The sequence below is a fragment of the Vulpes vulpes genome, chromosome 3, assembly GCF_048418805.1.
Source record: "Vulpes vulpes isolate BD-2025 chromosome 3, VulVul3, whole genome shotgun sequence".
NCBI lineage: Eukaryota > Metazoa > Chordata > Mammalia > Carnivora > Canidae > Vulpes > Vulpes vulpes.
In genome coordinates, this window is record NC_132782.1 from 7,693,861 (window position 1) to 7,721,852 (window position 27,992).

Below are 27,992 nucleotides of genomic sequence, written 5' to 3' on the forward strand. Positions count from 1 at the left end.
AACAGAAATATTTTATTTTTTAAGTAAAAGACAATTATCATTTTGGCTAAAACTGTCATTTGAAGGTAAGTGATAGACCAGATTAACCCTCCCAACCAGTGTAAGCCTATGAATTTTTCTCAAGTTGCCTAACACATTAATCTGTATTATTCGTTAATAAATTAACTCAAATACTTATTATGTAGTTTAATCATAGCAATATACTGACATATTTATGCACATTTTGAACATGAAACAATATAGCATAGTTGCCTAATTTACTTTTATTTCTACTTAATAAATAGCAATAGATATATTAGAAATACATTCGGTTAGTTATGCTCTGTGGATCATTTTAGGCTATTATTCACAAGCATCCAACAAAATGTTGCCAAAACTATACCCATTTATCCTTGATTATAACATAGAAATTCAGAGTTTTAATTGTATTTTTAAGCGTTGCTTTAAGGCTTAATTTTAGAGTCATATATTTTAAGTTGTCCTCCAAAGACCCAGGTTTTAGAACTGAAATGCCCTTTTAAATGTTATCTGTTAGTGTTGTAAAACTGATTTTTCAAAGAGGGCATCTTCAATGCATTTTAAAAGGGGTCTGTAACATAAAAACCAAGAAATTCTCTGTAAAAGGGCAATTGGGAGGAGCTGAGATATCCTTTGCTTTCAGTCTGATGAAGCACTGGCTGGTGTGTGTGTGTGTGTGTGTGTGTGTGTGTGTGTGTGTGTGTGTGTGTGATGAGAATTTTTAAGAAAGAGTAAATGTCAGTTTTCAAAAATATAGCTCAAACCTGTCAATTAATTTAGATCCAGTGATAAGAAATGTGTTTTGGTGAAAGCAAGAATGAGGTACAGTGCTTTTGTTTTTATTTAATCCCCTGCCAATGGTTCTAAGAAATACGTGTGTGTGTGTGTGTGTGTGTGTGTGTGTGTGTGTGTAAAACACATCAGTTTATTCCCAAGTCTCAGCTTAGTGAAGTAACCTATGTGTAAGGAAGCAGTGCATTTGAGTATTATAAATGGGTTAGTTAATCCTGCCTAATTTTTTATAAATATTCTTTTCAAACTACTGCTATTCTTAGGCCTGACTGCATTTTGGCCCAAGCGAAGGCCTATTTTCACTTTTCGATGGCTTACTCATCTTTACATGATTAAATAGCCTTCACTGCTTGAAAGCTTTCCAGTTGGTTCCACTTTTTAAAAATTGCATTATTCCAACTATTGATACTTTCTTATTTGCATTATTAATAGGCTGTCAGAGTGTACTGATGTCTGTGTTAGTTTTGAAAATCCCTTAAGGTTTTCTTTGCATTGGATCTAGACAGATCAACCCATTTGGAGAAGAATGTGATCAAAAGTGACAGCCTTGCTTCCTGGTCAGAGAATCACCAATGCAGGCACATATACGCACAAGTTGGAAATAAGGTAGGTAGGAAGTTTACTTCAATTTCAAAACTCAATTTGCTTTTATATCACTTTGTGTTTTATTCAAACATTTGTTCCTTTTTTTGTAAAACAAAAGGAAAATTGCAGCCTGAGGACTCTGCTGTCAGAACTGACTATGATTTTAAGGGTGAGGATAGTGTTTATCCTGCCCTTGGAACTGACTGTCCACCACTGAGCAACACATGAGGCATCGCAGCATCATCTCAGCACTCGATACTATTTACCAGGTGGGTGAACTTGACAATGCTATATGATGGTATCAAAACTGGACCTTTGCAGAGTCATTGAACTTGGACATAGCCTTGCCTTTTTTAAAGCTACAGACATAGCTTTGCTGTTTTTAAAGTTACAGTTCAAGTGTTTAGTTGGCATTTTCGTTCATTATAGTTGGCAATTTGGCAGTGTTCATCAAAATTTAATACACATGACCCAGTAATTCCAGTTCTTTGAATCTATCCTGTAAAATATCCAAACATACTCACAAAGAATGGTATACAAGTCTACTCACCACATCATTGTTTTCAACAGAAATATTTGAAAGGAACTAAATGCCCATCATTGGCAGATAGTTAAATAAATTAAGGTACATCTATACTACACAACAGTTTCAAAAGAAGGAGGTAGGTCCATGCATTAGTGCATGGAGAGATCGCCGAGATGTACTGTTGAGAGTTGAAAAAAAAAACTACAAAATTCTCCAAATAATTTATGTGATGTAAATGAATAAGCATATGTTCTGAAATGATAGGCACAACACTTTTAATATTATTTACCTCTGGGATACAGAGGTATGTTGATAAAATCATATGTTTCAAGGTTCTGATATGGGTTTTCAGTTTTTACTCTAAGGTATTGGTGTTGTGTTTTAATTTTGGAGAACAAGCATGCATTTATGAATTGGATAATTAAATAAACCTGTGAGCTTTCTAAAGAATACTTTTTAAACACAGAGAAACTTTTTCCCTGGTAAACAACTGTTAAAGTATAAGGTAAAACATTTATAATTATTCTCTACTTTTCCATCATTTCTGCCATTCCACTCTTCATACATCCCACCCATTACCAAGCTACAAAAAGCTAAAACCTCTTTAAAAACAGGAAAAGGTAAATAAAGATATGCCTAGAAAATGCCTCATTTAGATTATGTCCCTCTCTTTGTTCAGTGGCAAAAAAACCAAACAAACAAACCAAAAATCCCCCAAGTTTCTATTTAACCCAGTGGATACTGTTCATACACATGGTATTGAAAGCACCAGAAAACCTGGCTTGTTGGTCTCTCTTGGTAAACTTCCAGGGAGATGCAGCTGATCATCTTTTTTTTCAAGATTTTATTTATTTATTCATGAGAGACACAGATAGAGAGAGAGGGAGAGAGGCAGAGACACAGGCAGAGGGAGAAGCAGGCTCCATACAAGGAGCCCAAGGCAGGACTGGATGCCAGGACCCCAGGACTCCGTCCTGGGCTGAAGGCAACGCTAAACTGCTGAGCCACCAGGGCTGCCCGCAGCTGGTCATTTCTATCAAAAGTCAGAGACAGAACACTTCTTAAACGCTTTTAAATGAATAGATATATCCTATGTTAGCATTTTATCTGATTATCTTATTTTGAATAATATCAAACTGAGGTTAATGTTTTTCTTTCAGGACATGTTACATGGCTTTAATCTCACTAGAGATTAATATTTATTAATGTATGTTCTGTTGTGATATGTTGTTTCCTATTTCTTTGTCAACCTCACACATGACATTATTTATTTCTGAGACTAAACTTGTCCATGCCTTTGTAAACCAAATATTAGGAGCACCAAAGAGGGATGCCTGGCCAGCTCATTCAGTAGAGCATGTGACTTCCGATCTTGGGGTCCTGCGTTTGAATCCCATGTTAGGGGTAGAGTTTACTTAAAAAAAAAAACCTTTTTTTAAAAAATATTTTATTTATTCTTTGGGATCCCTGGGTGGCGCAGCGGTTTGGCGCCTGCCTTTGGCCCAGGGCGCGATCCTGGAGACCCGGGATCGCATCGGGCTCCCGGTGCATGGAGCCTGCTTCTCCCTCTGCCTGTGTCTCTGCCTCTCTCTCTCTCTCTCTCTCTCTGTCTGTGACTATCATAAATTAAAAAAAAAAAAAAAAGATTTTATTTATTCTTTCATGAGAGAGAAAGAGGCAGAGACACAGGCAGAGGGAGAAGCAGGCTCCATGCAGGGAGCCTGATACAGGACTCGATCCCAGGTCTCCAGGATCACACCCTGGGCCAAAGGCAGGCGTTAAACCGGTGAGCCACCTGGGCTGCCCCCAAAAACCCTTTTTTTAAAGAAGTACAAAAGCACTATTTAGCTCTAGTCCCTTCTTTCTACTTTTACATATATTTGTATACAATCTAACACGTAGTTATAAATTCATTTCTTTTCTATGTTAGCACATAAGAAATATTTTAAATAATGAATAGGGAAGAAAAATGCTTACATATAATGAGAAGTGTTTCCAAAAAAGATAAATTTTTAAAATGCTACAAATGCTTACACATAACTTGCTGTGTAAACTTTCATGTAGATGTCAGCTACAGATTTGATCTCCATTTTCTGAAACTCTGAATATTTAAACCATGTCTTTCATTTTCTCTGAAGCCTAACTTAATCTGAACAAATTTTGTTCTTGAAAAGAGGAAAATTTGTTTAAGAATGAGGCCCAAGGTTGTCTCATTTAACGCCATTTTGAGCTAATTTATAAGACTGTTAAGAAAATGGAGGCATCACATGTCCCATTATCCTCCACAGAATCTGATCTGGTCAGTAGAACTACTAATCAAATAATCATCTCATAAAATGTATTGCTACTTTCCAAATGAAAGAGCACTAGGCTAATAAGATGAAAAGAAATCTAATGATAGTCAAGCCCTTCTGCTCTTTTCAAATTCAGTTGTCATCCATCTTGCCAAGAAAGGAAAATTTTTAACTAAAGAAGTAGAAAATAGGGATGCCCGGGTGGCACAGTGGTTGAACAGCTGCCTTCGGCTCTGGTCCTCAGGTGGTGACCGACCCCGGGGTCCTGGGATGAAGTCCCATATTGGGCTCCCTGAGGGGAGCCTGCTTCTCCCTCTGCCTATGACTCTGGCTCTCTCTGTGTCTCTAGTGAATAAATAAGTAAAATCTTAAAAAAAAAAAAAAAAGTAGAAAATAAAGCTACTTTCATATATTTTTCTATTATAGCATTCCAAGGAAAAAAAAAGAGGCAGGTAAAACCGTAAAGCAGGAAAACACAGCAAGAAATAATGTGGTGTTGTTTTTAATCATTCACATTATTTTCTTTATTCTTTAAATATACTTTCCTTCTACAAGAGTTGTGTTTCTCAAGTCACCGACATTGTCGCAGACCAGGTAAGATGTGTTGATCTCGGTCAAAATGTGGAAAATCCTACCGAGGTCTTAGCCATTGTTCAGGCTTTTGACCTCTCCTTACATTCTATTTTCTCACCTCCATTTTAATCAGTACTGCCATCATTAATTATAAGATGAGCAGAATAAATGATGTAGTGGGAGCTCAAACTCTTGTTTAAATGTAGTTCAAATTTTTAAATAGCTGATGGTCTAGTAGAAGAGACAAGATAAACCTGAAATGAATTCAGTGGAAATAAGCTAATATGGGTTATCTACTCTTGTTATGTATTTGTAGGTTTGCCTATTATATAGATAGTTATGTGCATCTATTGAATAGGTTCTTGCACGTGGGGACATATAGGAAACCAGGTGGTCAGTTGCTCTGAATTGGTGAGAGAAGGCTTCTAAGAGAAGGAGACTCCACATATCTTGACCTGCAGATACTAATTCCATGCTTGGAGTCAACTTGAAGATAATGATACGAATGATAATGGACCAAAGGGCTACCTGAATTTTGTACTCAGGAATACTTGCTGTCTATGGGGACAACTATATATATATTTATATTTATATTTATATTTATATTTATATTTATATTATATTATTATGTACAATTATTATCGGCCTGTTTCAAAATAAAAAACTTACTTCCTTTGAGCTTCGTTTCAAACTGAATTCTGATGAACTAGAAATAACTGGACGTATGAAGAAACCTTTCTTTCTGTTTTCCATCTCTGTACACGGAACAACAAACACACACAACAAAGAAACACAGCTTGACAACCAATTTTTATTCAGGACTATTTTGCACACACATTTAAAGAATATACATCGAAAGAAACGTCTGTGTTGTCAGCAAAATGGAAAATTTAAGTTACTTGACTGGAAACATAACCAGTCCTCATGTAACTTGCATTCGAAAAGAGCCAAGAGCAAGGCAAATGTATACCACGTACTGAAATCACCATTTATTTTTCCCACATTGAGGATTTTAGTAAGATCATACTCTTAAAAGATTAACAGACTAAAAAGATCGTATTTACCTGCATCTGCATGGAGGTATAAACGAGACTATGAAACGAGTTTCATCGATGTATTTTATGGCCTATGTTGCAATAGGCATTGAGCTCTAGTAAATCTGCTTTTTCTCATTCTTGTTGGGGGGAGTTGGGGCACCATTTTTTGTCCTGAGGGTGCTTCCTGGAACTTCAGAATCCAGCTAATCTCGAAGATGTCATCCAACACAGCTTCCGCTCAAGGTACCTCAGGTATCTGTCGTTAGGGGGCAACCTCAATCGCTGAACCACAAGACGCGGTGGGGGGGAAAGTCTTCTGAGTCACTTCTCAAACTCGGTCCATTTCTCTTTGGAGCGCCCCGACCGATGACACAATCGTTGCCCAACGGTTCTCTCGGTGAGGCGGACGCTCCGAGTGCTGAACACAGCCCCGACGTGGTTTTCCTCTGGCAGGAGGGGCCGAGCGGCCGAGCGCCGCCGACCAGGCCGACTCGCGGCGCGTCCCGAGCAGGCCGCCAAGCGCCCTCCGGGTCGGGGGCGCGGCGGGTCGCGAAGGCCGCGGCCGCTGCCCGGAAGACGCCGCCGCCTGCCTGGGCCGGGCCCTCGGGTCCCCGGGTCCCCGGGTCCCCGGGAGCTGAGCTGTTGGAGCCTGACAGGCAGCCCCTGCGTCAGCAGCCTGCCTCAAACTGACAAAAGCACGGAAGCTGCGGATCCGTCCCTCACCTTCCGCCCCTCGACCTCGCAAGCCGCCATATTAGCGTGATCACAGCAAAATACCAGCTTGTGTTTACAGTCGCAGGCCTCCTGACGGCGGACGGGCGCGCGTTCGCGGGCGCCCGCTCTGTGTGCACTGAATAGGATCACGATCCGGAGAGCTGAAAACGTAAACACAAGCTGGTATTATGGTGTGACTGGCGGTCTGTGGTTCTTTGTTTGAATACTTTAAAAATGGGCACCCTGGCAAGAACAAAAGAGGCAGAAAGCAGAGCTGCTCCTCAGCGGCTCGTCGCCGCCCGGCCCTCCTCAGGTAGGCCCCGAGTCCCTGACCCCTCGGCCCGCGCCCCCCGCAACCATTTGTTTTTGCTTAGTTGGCTCCACTTCAACCCAACAGTTTTGTTTTCAGATGCAGGCCGTGAGGACTGTGCCTTGGGTAAAAATTAAATTGTTTTCTGGGGAGTTGCAAGCACTGGTACTTCTCCGGTTATTACTTGAATCAAAATCGTCCACGTGGCAAATTCATCGCGACGCTTGGTGCGGTTGGGGTGGGAGCCCAAACGCCTCAGGTGGCCCTGCTGGAGGCTTTGCGGGTTAGCCGGGTCAGCCGTAGGGCCTTTGCTTCAATGAGGATTGGCATCAACGCGACCCTATTAGACGGTCCGTCGACCTGCTGCTCTTGCTTGTGCCACGTTAGCCACGGATTCGGAAGTGCAGAAGTTGACCTCGAGAGAGATGTAAAAGTGAAAAACCCAGAACTGTAAGCTCTATTTTAGCGTGACGTCTGCGTGGGTAGTTGGCCCTTCAGCTTCCTCGGTAGTCTTGGTCATTTTTCCACGTTAACACTTAATATGCTCCTTCGTTGGTTCTCCACTGTGGACTTTGATTCTGAAATAGACTTACTTGTGGGATAAAAAGAGGATCCTATCAATCATTTCGAGAAGTAAACTGAGATATATGAAGCCAGAAGGTTGGGGGGGAAAACTCTTTCCTCAAAGAATGCCAGTCACCACAGCTCATGATACGATTGCCTTCGTGATAAAGTACATACTCTTGTTTTGTTTTGTTTTTTTAAAAAAGACAAAACTTTCTCCTTGGAATCAGGTATACCGTCACTACCAAATCCAGTAACTAAAGGAACAGTGGGTAGTTGGCATATCCCTTTTCTTAAATAAAAATCACAAATTGATTTTACACCTACTGAGGCAGCCATTCACCACTGTAAACTTATTTCTGACAACTGTTTCTCTTAGAATCCAATAAGTAATTGAAAAACAAAAGTAAATTTTCTCAATACAATCGAAAAGCAGTTAATGTAAAGACATAAACACACACGACTCATGGTTGTAGACAGTTTTGATGTAGACTGCAGTACTTAATAATGGACTAGGAGGGGTCTTAGCTTGGGATTTTTTAATGAAATGCCACTCAGATGGGAACAAGTGACTTCAGAAGTGTTGTCAGTCACTGTAGACTGAAAAGAAGTAATAAGAAATAGCTTTTAAGATATCAAATAATTTGCACTAAAATGCTGTACTGTAGCACCTCGCCTTTGAATAGGCCAACAATTTGCCTTGTTTATTTAAAATACATCATACTTGGTCACTTCACGAAACTGCACAACTTGACTTGTTTCTGCCATCTTGTGCCTCGATTATCTCTCTCCGTTTGAGATTCCCTCACCAAGGCCACTTGCTAGCATTTCACAAATTGTAATAAAAGAACCACCTACATGTACGTCAATGCTGACGGATCTGGATCATCTTATTTTCACCTGATATATGTTCAGGCTCAATTGAAAACTGAGTTACGGAATGAATGTTTACTGGAAGAGTCACTTTGGCCTTATCTTACACACACATTGTGAGAACAAGCGAATGAAGCTCTTTTGGAGATTCAATATCTATGGTAATTCGTTCAGTTATACAAATAATTAATGCACAAAAAATCGACATTTTCACAAGTTTTATCCCCAATATATAAATTCATATCTTCTGTGCTATATTTCTTATTCTGGAGGAAAAAAAATTCTATGCTGCTGTATTTCATAGCTTTAAACTTTAATTTTTAGCTTGAGAGGGTTTTTTTTTTAAACTCCTCATTTCAAATATGTGATTGTAATTTTACAGAAAGTTCAAAACATCTTTGAGCCTGCCAACATCCTTATTACTCTTCATACTTTGCTTTGGCCCATCCGCTTTCTCACACCATCACTTCTTATCTCCCTCGTGCTGTTAGTAAGTGTTGCTAGCAGAGACAGATAAACAAGTGACGCCTTTTAGATTCGAAGGCCTTTGGCAAACTTAGTTTATGGAAGCCAGCTAAGAAAGGGCAAGCAGGGCTCAAGAAAGCTGCAACAAAGGCCCAGTTCTACATTTCTAGTAACAACAACCATCTATTAAGAAATTTAAATAAAGAATAGAGATGGATGGTGGTGCGGTGATTGTAAGTGTAAATGTACTTAGTGCCATCAAACTGAAAATGGTTACTTGGGAATGGTTACTTGGAATACTTGAAAATGGTTAACGTGGGAAATTTTATATAAATTTTACCACACGCAAAAAACAGTGGTTAATATGAACTTGAGTGAGAAATTAAGGACTGATTCCAAGAACCCACTTGCTCCACAAAGAAGCGATTCTCCTTCAGAAAGGATGCAAACACATGTGAGATTAAGCAGGAAAACTGAACTTTTTTCCCAGTTCATTGGAGCACACACTTAAGAATTCTTTGCCATTGGAATTTATTCAAACACAGATTATCACATAAAGTAGCTAAAAGATAATATTAAAGCAAAACAAAGTTTATTACATATCTTTTAGTCTCTCCTCTATATTTTTTCCCAACTGGCCATCTTTTTTTCTGGGTTATTATTTTTTTAAAGCCCATGCACACAAGCATGTAACTTGTCTGTGAGACTATTTATAAAAATGAAAAGGAATAAAGTAAAAAGAAGTGAAAAATAACACTGCCTTAAATACTAATGAATTTTAAGTAGTTGAAATTTTGAAAAGTAAACTCTAAGTCATACTGTAGGGCCTACTTTCCTACTTTTTAATAGCTTTCTAAAAAAATTCAAACCTTGAAGTGCATGCAATTAGAAACATGCAACAGTGAGGCTAGGCTTAGTCACAGCACTATTTCAATGCTGCTTCTATTTTTGGTGTCCTACAGAGAAATAGAATTAGAATGTTCTAACCTCTGCTCATTCTGTAGGTGAGAGTATAAAGCTGACTGCTTAAAAAGATTGGGGAGGAAGAGTCCTTTCTAGCCAATTTTTTCTCATGTTTTATGTATTAGGTGATTATTTTACTATAATGTGGACAATTCAGGACAAACAATTAGTCTTATATACATAATCAACTCCAAACTCTTTTGGACAGATTGCCATGAATGTGGCCTAAGAGCACCAGAACCTGGTCTCTGCCTCATATCCATATTATCCTGCTGGTTTTGTGCCCTAGCCGTATGGTTTTTAAGGCTTCTCCACAATCTAAAACAGACCAGTGTTACATAAATTTAGAGAATCTTGGGGTTGGATGAATTTTAACTTCATCCAGTTCAAGCACCCATCTGACGCTTGGATCTCTTCAGTACTCACACAGCCTTAAAGTTAATAATTCTAGTGATAGCAATGCTTACTTCTGCCGGGGTATATATAATTGGGAACAGGAAAACTAATAAACCAGCAATAAGTTTCTATTCATTCATCTGCAGAATATCTATAAGATTGAGGATTCAATGAAATAACCTATATAGTCATGGCTATATATATATATATATAATACGTGCTAAACAATGGTTATATTTAAATCTGTTTATATCACGCTCATTACTCCTTATGTTTCAAGTGTCTAGTGCTACTTAACATTACATAGTTTTTTGCTACCTGGTGGTCTGTTATTTATGTGAAGGTTAGAGGTGCTCGAGTGTCATGAGTTTAATATTATGAAATGGAACCAGTTCAAAATTTTTTTACTTGAAAAAAATAAAGATACTTCTATTATAAACTAGATTCTTATAGTCTTAGGGTTATGGCTGTGTTATCATATACTTATATTAATATTTATCTGTCATTTAGTTCATCATTGCTAAAATCTTGGTCAAAAACTGTAAAAATCTCCAGATATTTTGGCATCTTACGATAGCCTCAGTAAATGCTTGTCTTCATGTGTGCAAAGTTGCTCTTCTACTTCATCCACATCTCTTGATTGACTACGTATTGAGGAGTAAAAAAACCTACTAATTTCCACATCTAAAATATCCCACATGTCTATTTCTTAAATTTATATTCAGAAAATAAGAAAAACCTTAGAAAACTTCCCTCTGGGAAAATCACATTCAACTAGGTATTATGGTTTTTAAGCTATTTTTTTTTTAATGTTCTTAGGGATGTCTAGTTCTATGATTAGGATTATTATTAAAGCAATCTGAATATAAGCACTTTTGTTCAAGATAAGTTAATTCAAATTATGAGTATGTGACCTAAAATGTCTTAAGGTAATTAGCAGCTCTGGTTTACCTGAAAACTGCAGTTATCAGGAGCATGTAGCTTAATACCAGCTCATCTCTAATATCGATGTTATTTAAAGCCATACATTAAGAGTCATAAGCATCTGTAGTGACAGAAGAAGCATGCAGCAAAGTACTGAAAAACTGGAATAGAATTAATTGGTTTTGGTCTACCCACTTCAAATTAGAAAATAGCAACAGAAAAAAAAAATTAAACACTAAATGTATTCGTTAGGCAGGATCAGCAATCATGCTGCCCACACATGATCTGCAATTAATTTGTAAATAAGATTCATCACCTGGAGGATAATAAACTCAAGTTTTATGGCCCAAAAGACTAGACAAGTAAAAACCACTAATGAATGTACTGTATAAACACAGGGGCAGGAATATATATTGGTTGAGCAAGGGAGGATAACAAGGAGACTGTGTTTTGTTTTAAAGTAGACCAAAAGATACATGACACATATCTGGAGATTTTTCTGAAGTGTTAACACTGCTCAAAACAGGGTCACTTAAAAGGCGTGGAAAAGTGTTACTACAAGGTAAGGAGGGCGAAAGTTGATTTTTAGAAAGAGCGTTTTTTTTTTGTTTTGTTTTGTTTTGTTTTTTGTTTTTTTTTTTCAAGTCAGGATCAGTATTTAAAGCACTGAGATAGTAATTTTAATTTTAATTAATTTCTTATAATTGCATATTAGAAAATCTTACTAATAAATAATAACCTGAAGTGATTTTAGTTTACCATCTTTAAATGTGACTTGAAAAAAAATAAAATAAATGTGACTTGAATTATGAAGAGATGTCTGCAAACGTTATCGAGAAAGTAAGTATGAAGTGGAATGTTCAGTATCACCCTACTTTGTAAGAGGATTTGATATGAAAATTAATATCCTTTCATGTAAGTTATAATTGTATAACACACCTTAATTTGTGAGGATTTTTTTGGTTTCTGTTTTAAAATTTTATTTTTTAGTACTCTCTACACCCATTGTGGGGCTTGAACTTACAACCCCGAGACCAAGAGTCATATGTTCTACTAACTGAGCCAGGCAGGCACCCCTTTGTTTTTTTTCTTTCTTTTTTTCTTTTTAAGATTTTACACACCTTAATTTTGAATCTAAAAATAAAACACTCAAAAAAAAAATAAAAATAGAAATAAAACACTCAACTTTGCATCCATTCAAATGAGAATTTCTTCTTTAGTGTCAGCTAAGAACTCAGAAGTACAGAGAGGTAAAAGAATCAATAGAGATGTTTATTTAAAATACAGAGTCCTGGTCTCTATCTCATACCAACTGAAATACAACCTCTGGAAGTGAGGCCCTGGAATGTGTATGCAGTTGTAACAAAATCTTTACTTGATTCTGATGCATGTTAAAGTTTCAGGATGACTTTATGGATTAATATACATGCTCATCCCAAATTTCTTCAACTATTTCCTTTTATAAACAAAAATATTTTTTTTCATTGGACATATAAAAATAGTTCTGCAAAGTGTAAAAAGGCAGCCCTGAAATTTCCAATAATAAATAATTTCTCAGATCTGGAATCCTCTTAATGGGGTCAATAATATTATTAATACTAAAATTAAAAGAAGGAAGTCAAAAGGTATAGTAAATAGCATTCAAATTTTTGAATGCTCTAGAACTAAATTGTTAATTATAAATATAATCAATATATTAAAATAAATCACTTATTAAGCAAATAGAACTATCAAAGTGTCTCAGTTCTCAAAACGGATGCCATAAAACATACTAAAGGCTACGTAATTCAACAATAGGATTTGTATTTGACCTCGGTGCCCCAAGGTAGTAATATTTCTAAACGATGTTTGGGGAAGGAAGACATTTGCTGTTAGCAGTCACTTTTAAGAATTAATACTTGGTGGGGGGCCACCTGGGTGGCTCAGTGGTTGAGTGTCTGCCTTTGGCTCAGGTTGTGATGCCTGAATCCTGGGATCAAGTCCCGCACCAGGCTCTCCGCAGGGAGCTTGCTTCTCCCTCTGCCTTTGTCTTTCCCTCTCTCATGAATAAATAAATAAAATCTTAAAAAAAAAAATAAAGAATTAATACTTGGAAAAAAGAGAAAAAATGCTTATTAAAACACAAGCTCCCAAATACTAGACTGTACTAAAATACTATAAAGAGTAAGCTCAAAAAACATAGTTAGCTGGAACCATTATTAAATGGCTAGAATAATCTCTATATGCTTATGTAGTGCCGTAATTGATATTTATGGTGATTATTATTAATCATCAGGGAACAGGCTTATATGCTCTAGTTTAAGAAGGAAGATAATCATATAGCTCCATTTAGAAAGGTTTTAATCCAGATTGTTTGGAATTAACAAGTCTTAAATCTTAAAGAGATAAATTGTACCTATCATGAAAATTCACTAGTGGGATTTACCTCAAAGGAAGACAAGGATTTTTCCAAATAGTTTAACTTAAAATAAAAAAAATAGAGATTGTGTTACTTAGGCATAGACGCCATCTACTGGCAAAAAAGCGATAGTTTCAGGGTAATTGTTTGACCCTGGATTAGGAAAATATGGAACTGGCTACATACAGAGGATTTGTTAAAGGTTTTAAAAATGTCTATTTTAAATTGTACAGGTTAAAATGAAACATATTCATTAAATTTCAAAAGAACTGAGACTAATGAAGATCACAAAGTGAGGAAGAAGTTGAAGATGATAAAAGTAGTGTCAACATAAATAGTAGAGAGATGGGAAATATAACAGAAAAAAATCAATGCCAATACAGTTTAAGAGAAAAATTTATTGAACATTGATCATAGATGTGTTATTTATAACATATATACATTTTGTGGGGAATGCTTTGTTTTGTTTTTACACTCAGAGTTCTGTTTAAAAATATGAAGGTGCAGGAGAAGTCCTTGTTCTCTGATGAAGGTAGTTACAGGCAACATTATCATACACTCAGAAATTAGCCAGGACTGAGGAAACCTGAGTTTTCTGCTTAGTTATAGTTAACCAATAAATATTTATTAAATAGGTATTCTTCATAACTAAACGTTTCAGGATATGAATAATATTGAAGAAATATATAGTTTCTGTTTATAATCAAACAAAATGTAGCTGATATGACAACAGATTACTTACAGCAGAAAATATTTAGCAGAGAAAATAATTTAAATGTCATTCCAAACCTAAAACCACCGCCCAATCAAAAGCTCAAGAAGAGGTGTTATTGCTTATCCTGGTGCTTTGTGCATCTCTATTAAAAGTTTATTGTGTGTGCTCATAATTTGATTTGACATATGTCTTTCTATAATTTCTGACACTGCTATATTCAAATGTAAATACAAAATCAATTTTTTCCAAAGTTAAATAGGAATTCCTTTTGAATTAGCCTCCATCTTGGATTAAGAACCAGTAGAAGGCATTTGGATGGAGAGTAGATAGGGTTTGGAGATACATGGTCCTGGGGTTGAATCCCAGTTCTGCTAGTTATTTTAGTGTTCAAACTTTCAGAGCCACAACATTCTCATCTATAAAGAATTAATGATGTCAATTATTTGAAACTCTATGTGACATTGCCTGGCCATGGTAGATATTTAGTTCCTAATCCTCTGACCTTTTCATTAATATAGATAATTCTAATTGATAGTAACAACTGAGTAAGTACTGAGGGTAATATTTTAAATGAGGTATGATTAGACACAGAAGGATTTACGATGTTTTGAGTAAGATCTAGAACAGAGTGATAGGTATAAAATGACAAAAGAGGGGCCTCTCTGCCTACTTAAAAAATTGGGGGGGTACCTGGGTGACTCAGTCAGCTAAGAACCTGACTCTTGATCTCAGCTCAGGTCTTGGTCTCAGGGTTGTGAGTTTGAGCCTCATACTGGGCTCTGTGCTGGGTGTGGAGCCTATTTAAAAAAAAAAAAAAAGACGAAGAGGGAACCAAAAGGCATAGAAACTAAGAGCATTAAAATGGAAGTTAACATGCTGTGTTGATGTCGAGGTCAATATGGAAAGTAAGAAGATATAATACAAGAATGCCTAAGGTCATTATGCAAGGAATAATCTTTCAAAGATTTATTTATGTTAAGCAATAGGGAACCCTGATATTTTCTTGTGAAATAGTGAAATACGTCATTCAAGTAGCTGATTTACCACCTTATTTTACTATTAAGTTGACTCAATCTAAATGCATAGTGATTTATTTGTGAGTCTTTCTAACGAGAAAAATGAGAGAGGATCAGTTACTGAAAGTGATCAGAAACCTTGAAGGAAAATCTTTCTTTCTTTTTTTTTTTTTTTAAATTAATTTTTATTGGTGTTCAATTTACTAACATACAGAAAAACACCCAGTGCTCATCCCGTCAAGTGTCCGCCTCAGTGCCCGTCACCCATTCCCCTCCACCCCCCGCCCTCCTCCCCTTCCACCAGCCCTAGTTCGTTTCCCAGAGTTAGGAGTCTTTATGTTCTGTCTCCCTTCCTGATATTTCCCAACATTTCTTTTCCCTTCCTTTATATTCCCTTTCACTATTTTTTATATTCCCCAAATGAATGAGAACGTACACTGTCCTTCTCCGATTGACTTATTTCACTCAGCATAATACCCTCCAGTTCCATCCACGTTGAAGCAAATGGTGGGTATTTGTCGTTTCTAATGGCTGAGGAATATTCCATTGTATACATAGACCACATCTTCTTTATCCATTCATCTTTCGATGGACACTGAGGTTCCTTCCACAGTTTGGCTATTGTGGACATTGCTGCTAGAAACATCGGGGTGCAGGTGTCCCGGCGTTTCATTGCATCTGAATCTTTGGGGTAAATCCCCAGCAGTGCAATTGCTGGGTCGTAGGGCAGGTCTATTTTTAACTCTTTGAGGAACCTCCACACAGTTTTCCAGAGTGGCTGCACCAGTTCACATTCCCACCAACAGTGTAAGAGGGTTCCCTTTTCTCCGCATCCTTTCCAACATTTGTTGTTTCCTGCCTTGTTAATTTTCCCCATTCTCACTGGTGTGAGGTGGTATCTCATTGTGGTTTTGATTTGTATTTCCCTGATGGCCAGTGATGCAGAGCATTTTCTCATGTGCGTGTTGGCCATGTCCATGTCTTCCTCTGTGAGATTTCTCTTCATGTCTTTTGCCCATTTCATGATTGGATTGTTTGTTTCTTTGGTGTCAAGTTTAATAAATTTTTTATAGATTTTGGAAACTAGCCCTTTATCTGATATATCATTTGCAAATATCTTCTCCCATTCTGTAGGTTGTCTTTTAGTTTTGTTGACTGTATCCTTTGCTGTGCAAAAGCTTCTTATCTTGATGAAGTCCCAATAGTTCATTTTTGCTTTTGTTTCTTTTGCCTTTGTGGATGTATCTTGCAAGAAGTTACTGTGGCCAAGTTCAAAAAGGGTGTTGCCTGTGTTCTCTTCTATGATTTTGATGGACTCTTGTCTCACATTTAGATCTCTCATCCATTTTGAGTTTATCTTTGTGTATGGTGAAAGAGAGTGGTCCAGTTTCATTCTTCTGCATGTGGATGTCCAGTTTTCCCATCACCATTTATTGAAGAGACTGCCTTTCTTCCAATGGATAGTCTTTCCTCCTTTATCGAATATTAGTTGACCATAAAGTTCAGGGTCCACTTCTGGGTTCTCTATTCTGTTCCATTGATCTATGTGTCTGTTTTTGTGCCAGTACCACACTGTCTTGATGACCACAGCTTTGTAGTACAACCTGAAATCTGGCATTGTGATGCCCCCAGCTATGGTTTTCTTTTTTAAAATTCCCCTGGCTATTCGGGGTCTTTTCTGATTCCACACAAATCTTAAAATAATTTGTTCTAACTCTCTGAAGAAAGTCCATGGTATTTTGATAGGGATTGCATTAAACGTGTAAATTGCCCTGGGTAACATTGACATTTTTACAATATTAATTCTGCCAATCCATGAGCATGGAATATTTTTCCATCTCTTTGTGTCTTCCTCAATTTCTTTCAGAAGTGTTCTATAGTTTTTAGGGTATAGATCCTTTACCTCTTTGGTTAGGTTTATTCCTAGGCATCTTATGCTTTTGGGTGCAATTGTAAATGGGATTGACTCCTTAATTTCTCTTTCTTCAGTCTCATTGTTAGTGTATAGAAATGCCATTGATTTCTGGGCATTGATTTTGTATCCTGCCACGCTACCAAATTGCTGTATGAGTTCTAGCAATCTTGGGGTGGAGGCTTTTGGGTTTTCTATGTAGAGTATCATGTCATCGGCGAAGAGGGAGAGTTTGACTTCTTCTTTGCCAATTTGAATGCCTTTAATGTCTTTTTGTTGTCTGATTGCTGAGGCGAGGACTTCCAGTACTAAGGAAAATCTTTCTAAAACATTTCCTAGAGCAGTTTTTCCCCCTAGGCATCCATAGTACTCAACATATAATCATGGCATGTTCCTTCTCCTTCTTTTTCCTTTCTTTCATTTTCTTTCTCCCACCCTCCCTCCCTTCCTTCTTTCTTTCCTTTTGTCCTTTCCTTTCCTTTTCTTTTCTTTTCTTTTCTTTGTTTCTTTCTTTGTTTCTGTCTTTGTTTCTTTCTTTGTTTCTTTCTTTCTTTTTCTTTCTTCTATTCTTTTTTCCTGATAGTTTAAAAAAGCTAAGCCATAATTACATTTTAGTTTTGATGAATAACTATGTCAAAACTCTTAGGGGAAAAATTAAGAACCTCTTTAGCTTTACTTCTGATATCTGGAAACAAAGTATCTAATAGGCTTATGTTCTTAAATTGTCAAAACCATTAATCCATCTATATCCTTCTAAACTCTGCTATTAAAATTTCTATATCAGATGATACCTATCACTTTAAAATTCTTCAAAGTACTTGAATGTGACTTGTCTTAGAAAAATAACTTAAATATAAGAAAAAACTATTTTTATTGTTTTTTTATAAATTGATTCCTAATTATTATAAACCACTGTAGACCCTGTCAAGAAGCATTAGATTATAGTTTGCCTTCAGCAGAACATAGACATAATTGATAATCCATAATCTTTCCCTAACCCTTATAAACTAGCTGTATGGGTTCTCATGTTTGCGAACTTCACAACTCAGTTTTACAACAAAATAAATAATTAGCTAAATTATTTATGCTCCAGAGCATTTGTCTTTTTTTTTCTTTTTTTGAGCAATCTCTACTCCCAACATGGGGTTTGAACTCATAACCCTGAGATCAAGAGTCACATGATCTACCAACTGGTCAAACCAGGCATCCCAATCCTAATCCCTATCTTACTCTCCCATTGAGATCCATTGGTTTGTGTCTCACAATGAATTTGGAGATTTGCCAAAAGTGATGTGTGTTACTAATTTTTAAAGAGCAGCAAAATTGACAAATAAATTACTTTTATAAAGTTACAGCACATTCATATTTATCTGTATAATGATATAACTCTCACTTATTTGAATTCACAGATAATTCTTTAAAAAATTTTTTTTTACCCCATATGCACCCAGAGGTTCCCACTTCTCCCCACCCTCACCTCTCCTCACCCCCACCTTAAGGACATGGAATGAATTAAGAGATTACTCCTAAAAGCAAAAAGAAAGGGGGGGCTAGAGTAAACTTCTGTTCCCATTCCTATGAATTATCTACATCCTTTAGGGTAGAGCTGGCTTTGTTAATATCACAGATAAACTATCCAAGCAATATCTGAAATAAATTCCTGTCACTCTCCATCTTTCATAGTTGTTTTATACTTAGTGGTCATTCATTCATTCATTCATTCAATTTCCTGAAAAATGTGCTAGATGTTCGGGTTCCAAAGACTGATACAGTTAGTTCCCTGTACTGAAGGAGCCCAAAATAACTAGGGTGAATAGTTTGCTTGGTATCCATAGTTATAGCCTATGGTGTTAGCAGGAAGATGATTTTTAGGAAGAAATACACCGATTGTTCTATTTGGGAATTTTATTCAGTTATATATAAATATATCCATTTCATGTTTTCATTTCTCAAGTTTTAATTTTCAGATTCACATGCACAAATCATGGGGAATGTGCATGTGGCTTTTTTTGGTTGAAGATCCCATGGTGGTCCCCTGATGTCAGTGCATTTTTCCTGATTCTTATAATTTTCAAGGTCATTGTCAAGATGTGATTTGGCCATGAAATTTCTCCTTAGATATCATTTGTTGAGTCATTATTCTAGAGCAGGATATGCAAGGACTTGAGGCTTTGCTGGATATGTTTTGCTCTTGAGAGTAGCCCCTAAGGACTGACTCATCTGGAAGCCAGTCTCAGTTTGAGAATGTCTGAATTCCAGTAAGACCATAGTTCCTGTCAGATGGCCCATCCCCCGACAGCTACAGATCTTATCTCAGGTTCTGGTAACTGCTATTTCCCCTTCCTCCTTCCAGTCTAGGGATAGTAATGGCTTCCTGTTGGCAGGTGCTTTAGTTGAATTCCTTTAAACTTGCCCACATGTCTTAATGAGAGTCCTCATTAAATTGTCTTTTGATGACACCTCTTGAATGTGTTTCTCTTTCCCGCTGGGATTCTGACTGACAGAAGGCTTCTAGTCAAAATTCCAGCAAGAAAATGATAGAAAAGAAATATGTACCAAGCAGGAGAGACACAGGCAGAAGAAGCTAGCTAGTTTTATGTTGTAGTAACAAACACTTAGTGGTTAAATCTTAGTGATTTAAAACATAAAAGATTATTTCTCTATCACTCAAAGATCACTATAATTGATGTAGTTCTCCAGGGTAAGGGAGAGGTTATAGACACCCTGGAATTTGTAGCCAAGTGGACAGAAGCATAGGTACCTAGAGTACACGTTATGCTCCTGAATCATGCAGAGTCATAGAATTCGAATTTACACAGCTGGAAAGTGCCAGATGCCATGAAGAAAGAAAACTAACAGATCTGAAAGATTAGACTCTGAGGGTGCCTGGGTGGCTCAGTCAGTGGAGCGACCCACTCTTGATTTCTTAATTTCGGCTCGGGTCCTGATCTCAGGGTTGTGAGATTGAGCCCTGCTCAGCAGGGAGTCTGCCTGAGATTATCTCTCTACCTCTGCCCCTCTTCACACACTCACACTCTCCAACAAACAAACAAACAAACAAACAAATAAATTCTTTAAAGAAAAAGATTAGGCTCTGAAGAGGGAAGTAGTGAATTGAAAGATAGGAATGAGAAAATGAGCTAAAATCTAGCACAGAGGGAAAAAAAATGGGAAATATATATATAAAAAAACACAGATTAAGAGGTTTGAGAATAAGTGAGAAATACAGCATGCAACCAATAGAAGTTCCAAGATAAGAGGACTGGAGAGAAAGGCAAGAAAAAGAAAAGGGCTGAGAACTTTTTTTTGGAACTGATGAAATAATAACTTGAATCTTTTTTTTGAAGAAGGGTACTGAAACTTTTTTTGTTGTTTTATACGTAAAAAAAAGTAAATATGGGGTGCCTGGGTGGCTCGGTTAAACGTCTGCCTTTAGCTCGGGTCATGATCTTGGGGTCTTGGGATGGAGCTTTATGTCGGGCTCCCTCCTCAGTGAGGAGTCTGCTTTTCCTTTTGCCTTCTGCTCCTGTGCTTGTGTTCTCTATCTCTTTCTCTGTCTAATTAATTAATTAATTAATTAAATCTTTTTTTAAAAGAAAAAATAAATATAGGGATTAATTGTGGGAATTCCAAAAGTAAGATGGAACTGAACAATAATAACATGGTAGACAGAAGAGGAATTTATTGGCGTTCAAGTATCAAGATCTGTGGTTTGGGAGAAGTAAGGTATTGACTAAATTTAGACATTGGTAAGTTAAATATTCATGTAAATGTAAGGGTAGCAATTTTTAAAAAGAATAAATGTATAATATACGATTTATAATATAAATCAATTGAATTCTGGACTATATGCAATAATTTTAATAATAAATAACACCTAACATTTACTAAGTGCTTTGCAAATATTAAGTCATTTAATCCTCACAACAATCTTATTGACTAAATCGCATAATTGGTCCTATTCTGGCTCCAGAATTCATATCTCTTGTTTGATTACAGCTGTAATATATGTCAATATTTTTTACACAGTTGGCAATAATACATGTGGTATGAAAAGATACACAAAATGCTAACAATTAGTAATATAGAACTGAGTCTTCATAGCTTAAAAAAAAGGCAGAACTCTAATATAATATTTATTCTTGACAATTAGTGGAGGATAGGGAGAGATAGAATTATCCCTAAAATTAAAGTACCGGGCAGCCGGGGTGGCTCAGCAGTTTAGTGCCACCTTTAGCCCAGGGCATGATCCTGGGGCCTGGGATTGAGTCCCACATTAGGCTCCCTGCATGGAGCCTGCTTCTCCCTCCCCCTGTGTCTCTGCCTCTCTGTGTCTCTCATAAATAAATAAATAAATAAATAAATAAATAAATAAATAAATAAAGTCTTTAAAAAAATAAAAATAAAAAAAATTAAAGTACCAGAAACTAGAAATGGGTTTATTTATTACATTAAATGGCTTTATTTATTACAGGAGAGGGTGGCATTCTAAATCAGTAGGGTAAACACAAATACTTAATAAACACAGGAAAAGGAGTTCCTGGGTGGCTCAGTTGGTTGAGCATCTGCCTTCGGCTCAGGTCAGATCCCAGGGTCCTGGAATTGAGTCCCACATCAGGTCCCCTGCTCAGCAGGGCATCTGCTTCTCCCTCTGCCTCTCACCCTGTTTGTGCTTTCTCACTCTTTCTCAAACAAACAAACAAACAAACAAACATACTTTTAAATATTTTTTAAAATTTATTTATTCATGAGAAACACACAGAGAGAGGCAGAGACAAAGGCAGAGGGAGAAGCAAGCTCCCCACAGGGAGCCCAATGTGGGACTTGATCCCAGTACTCCAGGCGTCCCAATAAAATATTTTTTAAAAAAATAAATAAATGGAGGAATAATTAGATAGTAATCTTGAGAAATTATTTTGGAGACCTACATTACTCCTTACACAAAAATAAAATCCAGGGATGCCTGAGTGGCTCAGCGGTTGAGTGCCTGTTTCGGCTCAGGGTGTGATCCCTTGGTCTGGGATGGAGCTCCCTGCATTGGGCTCCCTGCGAGGAGCCCACTTCTCCGTCTTCCTGTGTTTCTGTCTCTCATGAATAAATAAATGAAATGTTTATTTTTTTATTTATTTTTTTAAGATTTTATTTATTGATTGATGAGAGACACAGAGAGAGAGAAAGAGGCAGAGACACAGGCAGAGGGTGAAGCAGGCTCCATGCAGGGAGCCTGATGTGGGACTCGATCCCAGGTCTCCAGGATCACGCCCCTGGCTGAAGGTGGCGCTAAACCTCTGAGCCACTGGGGCTGCCCATAAATAAAATCTTTAAAAAAAAAAAAAATAAAATAAAATCCAGATTGATCAAGGATTTATTTATTTATTTATGACTTTATGACTTTATTTATTTGAGAGACAGCACAAGAGGGATAAAGGGATAGAAACTCAAACAGACTCCCCACTGAGCATGGAGCCTGACCTGGGGCTCCATCTCACCACCATGAGATCATGACCTTCACTGAAACCAGGAGTTGGAAGCTGACTAAGCCACCCAGATGCCCTCAGATAGATCAAGTATTTAAATATAAAGTCTTTGAAGAAGGAAGTTATGATTGTTTAGAAATTTTTATGCTGTGAAATCTTCTTTTTGTGTACAACCCAGAAGCCATAGCAGTCATCAAACTTTTTTTTTAAACTTTTATACAGCAAAAAAATAGGATAAACAAATCTGCAGAGGGGTCCACATTTTCCTACCTACCACAACAGAGCAGTTCTACATGTATGGGTTTTATATATGGTGCTCCCTGTTAAGATTCCATTTAACAAAATGCTCTATTGCTAGAATAAGAAAAAGAAGAGAAAGAGGAAGAAGTTGAAAACTACTCTCTCCACATGCACACTGAGGCCCAGAGCAATTAATGATCCAAAGACACAGAGTTACCAACAAAATCTGGTCCAAACTTGGGCTACTTTGTTTTATTTTTTTCCTTTCACTATCCCTTTGTTAAGATTAAATGAGACAGTACAGAGCCCTGGAAATAAATCCTCTTTTGCAGTAATTGAATAAATAGCCTATTGACTTTCTCTGTTTCTTTAGTTCTCAATAGTTTTGATGGTTTAAATCTTTTTCACATGTCCCATTATTGATTATTTAATTATTTATTATAGCACTACAGAGTCTAAAAATATGCAGGTTAGAAAAAAATGGAATAGATTTTTCAAAGAAATATACAATGTATGTGTGTGGTTTTAGGCTTGAAAATTACTCCAAACAATTAACAATTCATTAGAATATTGTATAACCAAATCCAAAATATTGTATAAGGAGATGTCACCTTCGAGGCAATTCTATAGCAGAAATACCTTGGTTATTACTACAAGACCAGAAAGACTTTTTTGCCTACCAGTCTCATAAAGTTACTTCATGAAAAAAAGAATCATCTATCTATCTATCTATCTATCTATCTATCTATCTATCTTCTATCTAATAGGTTATATATAGGGATGCCTGGATGGCTCAGCAGTTGAGCATCTGCTTTCGGCTCAGGGTGTAATCCTGGGCTCAGGGATCGAGTCCCGTATGGGGCTCCTTGTGAAGAGCCTGCTTCTCCCTCTGCCTGTGTCTCTGTCTCTGTCTCTCTCTCGGTGTCTCTCATGAATAAACAAATAAAACCTTTGTGAATAAACAAATAAAACCTATAAAAATATAAAAGGTTATATATTTATATGTGATTTGATGTTTTGTATGTGAATATTATTTTAAAATGTTTTTTGGTCAGAACAATGATAGTTCAATTGCTCTTGTTAAGCACTAATAGCTTGATAATGCTTTGAAAAATAAAATAAATTATCTTCTGGTAAGGAAAAATAATCTGGTCTTTATTTAATCCTTAATCAAGTTATTTGTAGTCTCAGAATTACCACTTTCAAACTTTTTACTCAATGGCTGAGAATTATTTAAAATGTTACCATCTATCTGTAAAGAACTCTTGTCGTTTTGTGAATGAATATTAAATCCTCTCCATGAATGAGCTCATTTTCATCCCAATTGTTAGGAAATTCATCTATTACACTAACATTTTAAAGCATTAGGGTTATTGCTTGATTTATTAAACAAAATAATTATAGAGAGAAATCACGAAATGCCAGGAAAACTAATACAAAGATTAAAGGGGTTTTATAGTGAACTAATCTACAAATAAATAAGTTTATTATAAAAATAGTTATACTCTAATAATAGAACTCTTTATAGACCCAATTAATGACATCTAACAAAAATGATCTTGTTTAAGCTACCTCATTAGAGGCTAAGAAAGCTTTTGAAGTTTAACTAGAGCAACATTTTCTAATACTTCACACATTTTAATTTAATTTTCATATTTGTAAGAGGATCAGGTTTATTTTATAAAAGGCTCAGAGCTTTATATAAGTCCTAACCAATGAGTCACTAAATATTTTTAGTTTTAAAATAGAATCTAAGTGTCAGTTTGAGGATTTTATGAAATTAAGAAAAATATTTTACTCTAATCCTTAAGAAGAGAGTAAAATTTTATGTAAACAGCATTCTACATATTGAAACAAATAGTAAATGACAGCACTATATGTTTTTGAATCCTGGAATTAAAAAAAAACAGTTAATCTTCAGTACTGATCTGATATAGGCAATTTTCTTAAGCAACAATACACATAATGTCTCTAAATGATCACTTAAGTTAGTTTAAAAAAAAGTCATAGTGTTGAATCACTGTAATGTACGCCTGAAACCAATATAGCACTGTATATTAACTATGCTGCAATTAAAATTAAAAAAAAAAAAGAAAAAGGAAAAAAATTGTAGTGTAGAAATCCAGAGGCTTCTCTCTCCTACTTTTCTTGGGTACTCTGCACCCTAACAATTTTAGGGAGGTACTTTAGCTTCTTTCATCTACAATCTCTCCAAGTAGTAAATGAAAGATAGGACATTATCACTCAAAATCTTGGGTATCTGCCTGTACATCTTATTTTAAAGGTATTAAGAACAGAAATATTTCATGCTATCCTTACAGTTGATAAAATCTTTATTGTTGATAAAGCTCCTTAAACTTATCATTCTGTATCTAATGTGGAATAGAGGACATTCAACATTTTTCTTGAAATAACTTAGCATTCATTTGAATTCAATCCTTAGGTTTTTTTTTTTTCTAGGTTGAAAATCTCCCAAATTATTCTCACTTTTATTCATATTCTCTATTATTAAACAATGGTTACTATTGCTTTTTCTTTTCTTAAAATGTGGTGATAAAAGTTAGACTAGTTGGATTCCAAAAGGAGCCCTGTCAATGCCAAAAATAGGAAGACATTACTTCCTTGCACGTGCTTATTAGAACCAGAATGAAAAAAAAAAAAAAAAAAAAAAACCAGAATGAGAGGGTTTTAGGAAGTATACAAATGGAAAAGATGGAGATTTTGGTGAGCCTTACAACAATGGGTAGGTGTAAGTGAAGGGAAATACATCCTAAACACCAAATCTAACCATGAAAGTGGCGAGAAGTAGGACAAAGGGGCAGCTCCTTGGAACAGAGAAAACATGATGGAGATTAAATGGAAATTAGACTTTCTTTAAAGATTAAAATTAAATTTCTTGTTTATCAACCATTATTCATAACAAGTCAGCCTTTCAGTACTGTGCTAAGCGCATCATATACACTATTTCATTTAGTCACATATACCTATGAGGTTGTTAATATTATTGTTTTGATTTTACAGGTAAGAAAACTGATGCTTACAGAAATTAGGTGACTTGTGCAATATAAGTAAGAGATAGAACTGAGATTTGATTCTAGAACTGTCAAATACCACTGTCTGGATTATTTCAGTTGTATAGTAAGACTTGAAGTCAGGTAGTATAAGTTCTTCAGCTTTGTTCCTCTTTTTCAGAGTTGTTTTGGTTCACTTAAGTCCTTTGCATTTCCATATGAATTTTAGAATTAGCTCAGAGAGAATTGATATCTTAAAAGTGAATCTGTTTCAGTTATGTAGAAACACTTTGATCCTTTGGGGTCTTGCCTTTAAGCTTTTTAAGTAGGACCAGACCCACAATTAGTCTAGGGCTAATTATTCTCCACTAATGAAGCATCCCCTTCTTGGGTGCTCTCACTGATGCAACTGAAGATTTTTAACTTAGTCTAGCTGTTGGGAATAGGTATTATTCCTAGCCCCTACAAACTTGTCACTTGTCCCTCTAATCATTTCACATTGTTCTTTATCTAGCCACACACACTGTTGATTAACACTTAACTGATTACTAAATACAGTCTCTCTACATGTCTCTGGTGTTCTCCCTGTAACCTCTGTTCTCTCTGGTACACAGCCCCGTGAACTCTAGCAACCTGGTTTCCCCAACTCTCACCTCTATCTCTTCAACTCAGGTAGACCCTTGGCTTTGACTAAGTTCTACTTTCCTCTACTGAGACCTGGAAACTCTCCAGAGAGTAAGCTGGGACAACTGGGGGAACTAGAGAGCTCCTTTCCTTTGTCTCTCAAGATTCATTGTCCTGAAGGATTCCAGGTTTCTAGAGAACTTCATGGAGCAGTGCCACCCTGACTCCCTCACCACCTTGAGCTTGCATGTGAGATAGGAGAAAATGTTATAGCTTGTTTAAGCCATTACTATTTTGGTATTTGCTAAAGCGACTAAAAATAACTAAAATGGGCAGCTAGGTGGCTCAGTGGTTTAGCGCCGCCTTCAGCCCAGGGTGTGATCCTGGAGACCCAGGATTGAGTCCCACGTCGGGCTCCCTGCTTCTCTCTCTGCCTCTGTATCTGCCTCTCTCTCTGTTTCTCATGAATAAATAAATAAAATCTTAAAAAAAATAAAAATAAAAATAACTAAAATAACCACTATAGTCAAGGAAGGTAAATAACTTCCCAATTTCATGCAAATAGAAAGTGAATTTATTTATTTATTTATTTATTTATTTATTTATTTATTATTTATTTATTTATTTATCTGAGAGAGAGAGAGAGAGAGAGAGCAAGCAAGGGGAGGAGCAGAAGGAGAAAGAGAGAAGCAGACTCCCTGCTGGGTGTGGAGCCCAATGTGGGGCTTGATGTACCACTTGATCCCACAACCCTGAGATTGTGACCTGAGCCGAAATCAAGAATCAGATGCTAAAAAAAAAAAAAAGAAAAGAAAAGAATCAGATGCTTAACTAATTGAGCCACCAGGCACCCCTGGAGTCAATTTATAAACTCAGGTTTACCTATGACCAGGATAACTGTCAGTGTTTTTGAAATTTTTGTCATTTATTCACCATTTCACAATTTTCCCACCCACATCCTATTTGTGTTATTGCTTACTTAATATTTTTCTTTAATAGATGATTTTAAAAGAATTGAGTGCCGTCTTAAGCAATAATAGCCATTAAACCACAGATCCAATATGCTATTAAGTATTTTTCTAGTATGGATCAAGATAAATATATACCTATTACTGTGATAATTGTCCATGGACTATCTGAAATTATTTTGTATACTACCTGTAAAACTCATGATAAACAAGAAAAAATGCACTGCATTTTGATTTTACCTCTCAATCACTTTAGATAATGAGTAGATAGATCACAATGAATAGAAGATTTATTACACTATATACTTCCCTCACTCCATCCTCCAAATTTGAGTTTCCAGGATAGTTGTTAATAAATTTCCCGTGTTTGTTTGTTTATTTATTTATTTATTTATTTATTTTTATTTATTCATGATAGACATAGAGACACACACAGAGAGAGAAGCATGCTCCATGCCGGGAGCCCGACGTGGGACTCGATTCTGGGACTCCAGGATTGTGCCCTGGGCCAAAGGTAGGCACTAAACCTCTAAGCCACCTAGGGATCCCCTCCGTGTTATTTAAAATATAATGGACAAAATAAAATAAAATAAAATA

The 27,992-nt window shown here is 36.4% G+C and overlaps 1 long non-coding RNA gene across 2 annotated transcripts; it reads left to right on the plus strand.

Moving 5' to 3' along the window:
* The first annotated feature begins 1,316 nt into the window (after positions 1–1,316).
* LOC140598175 (uncharacterized) lies at positions 1,317–27,904 on the plus strand. 2 transcript variants are annotated; one of them, XR_012000299.1, is made up of 3 exons: positions 1,317–1,416; positions 1,514–1,664; positions 27,814–27,904. It is a non-coding gene; the product is annotated as an uncharacterized lncRNA (long non-coding RNA). The 2 variants fall into 2 exon arrangements; XR_012000300.1 differs by lacking the exon at positions 27,814–27,904 and adding an exon at positions 5,147–5,350.
* Positions 27,905–27,992: the final 88 nt, after the last annotated feature.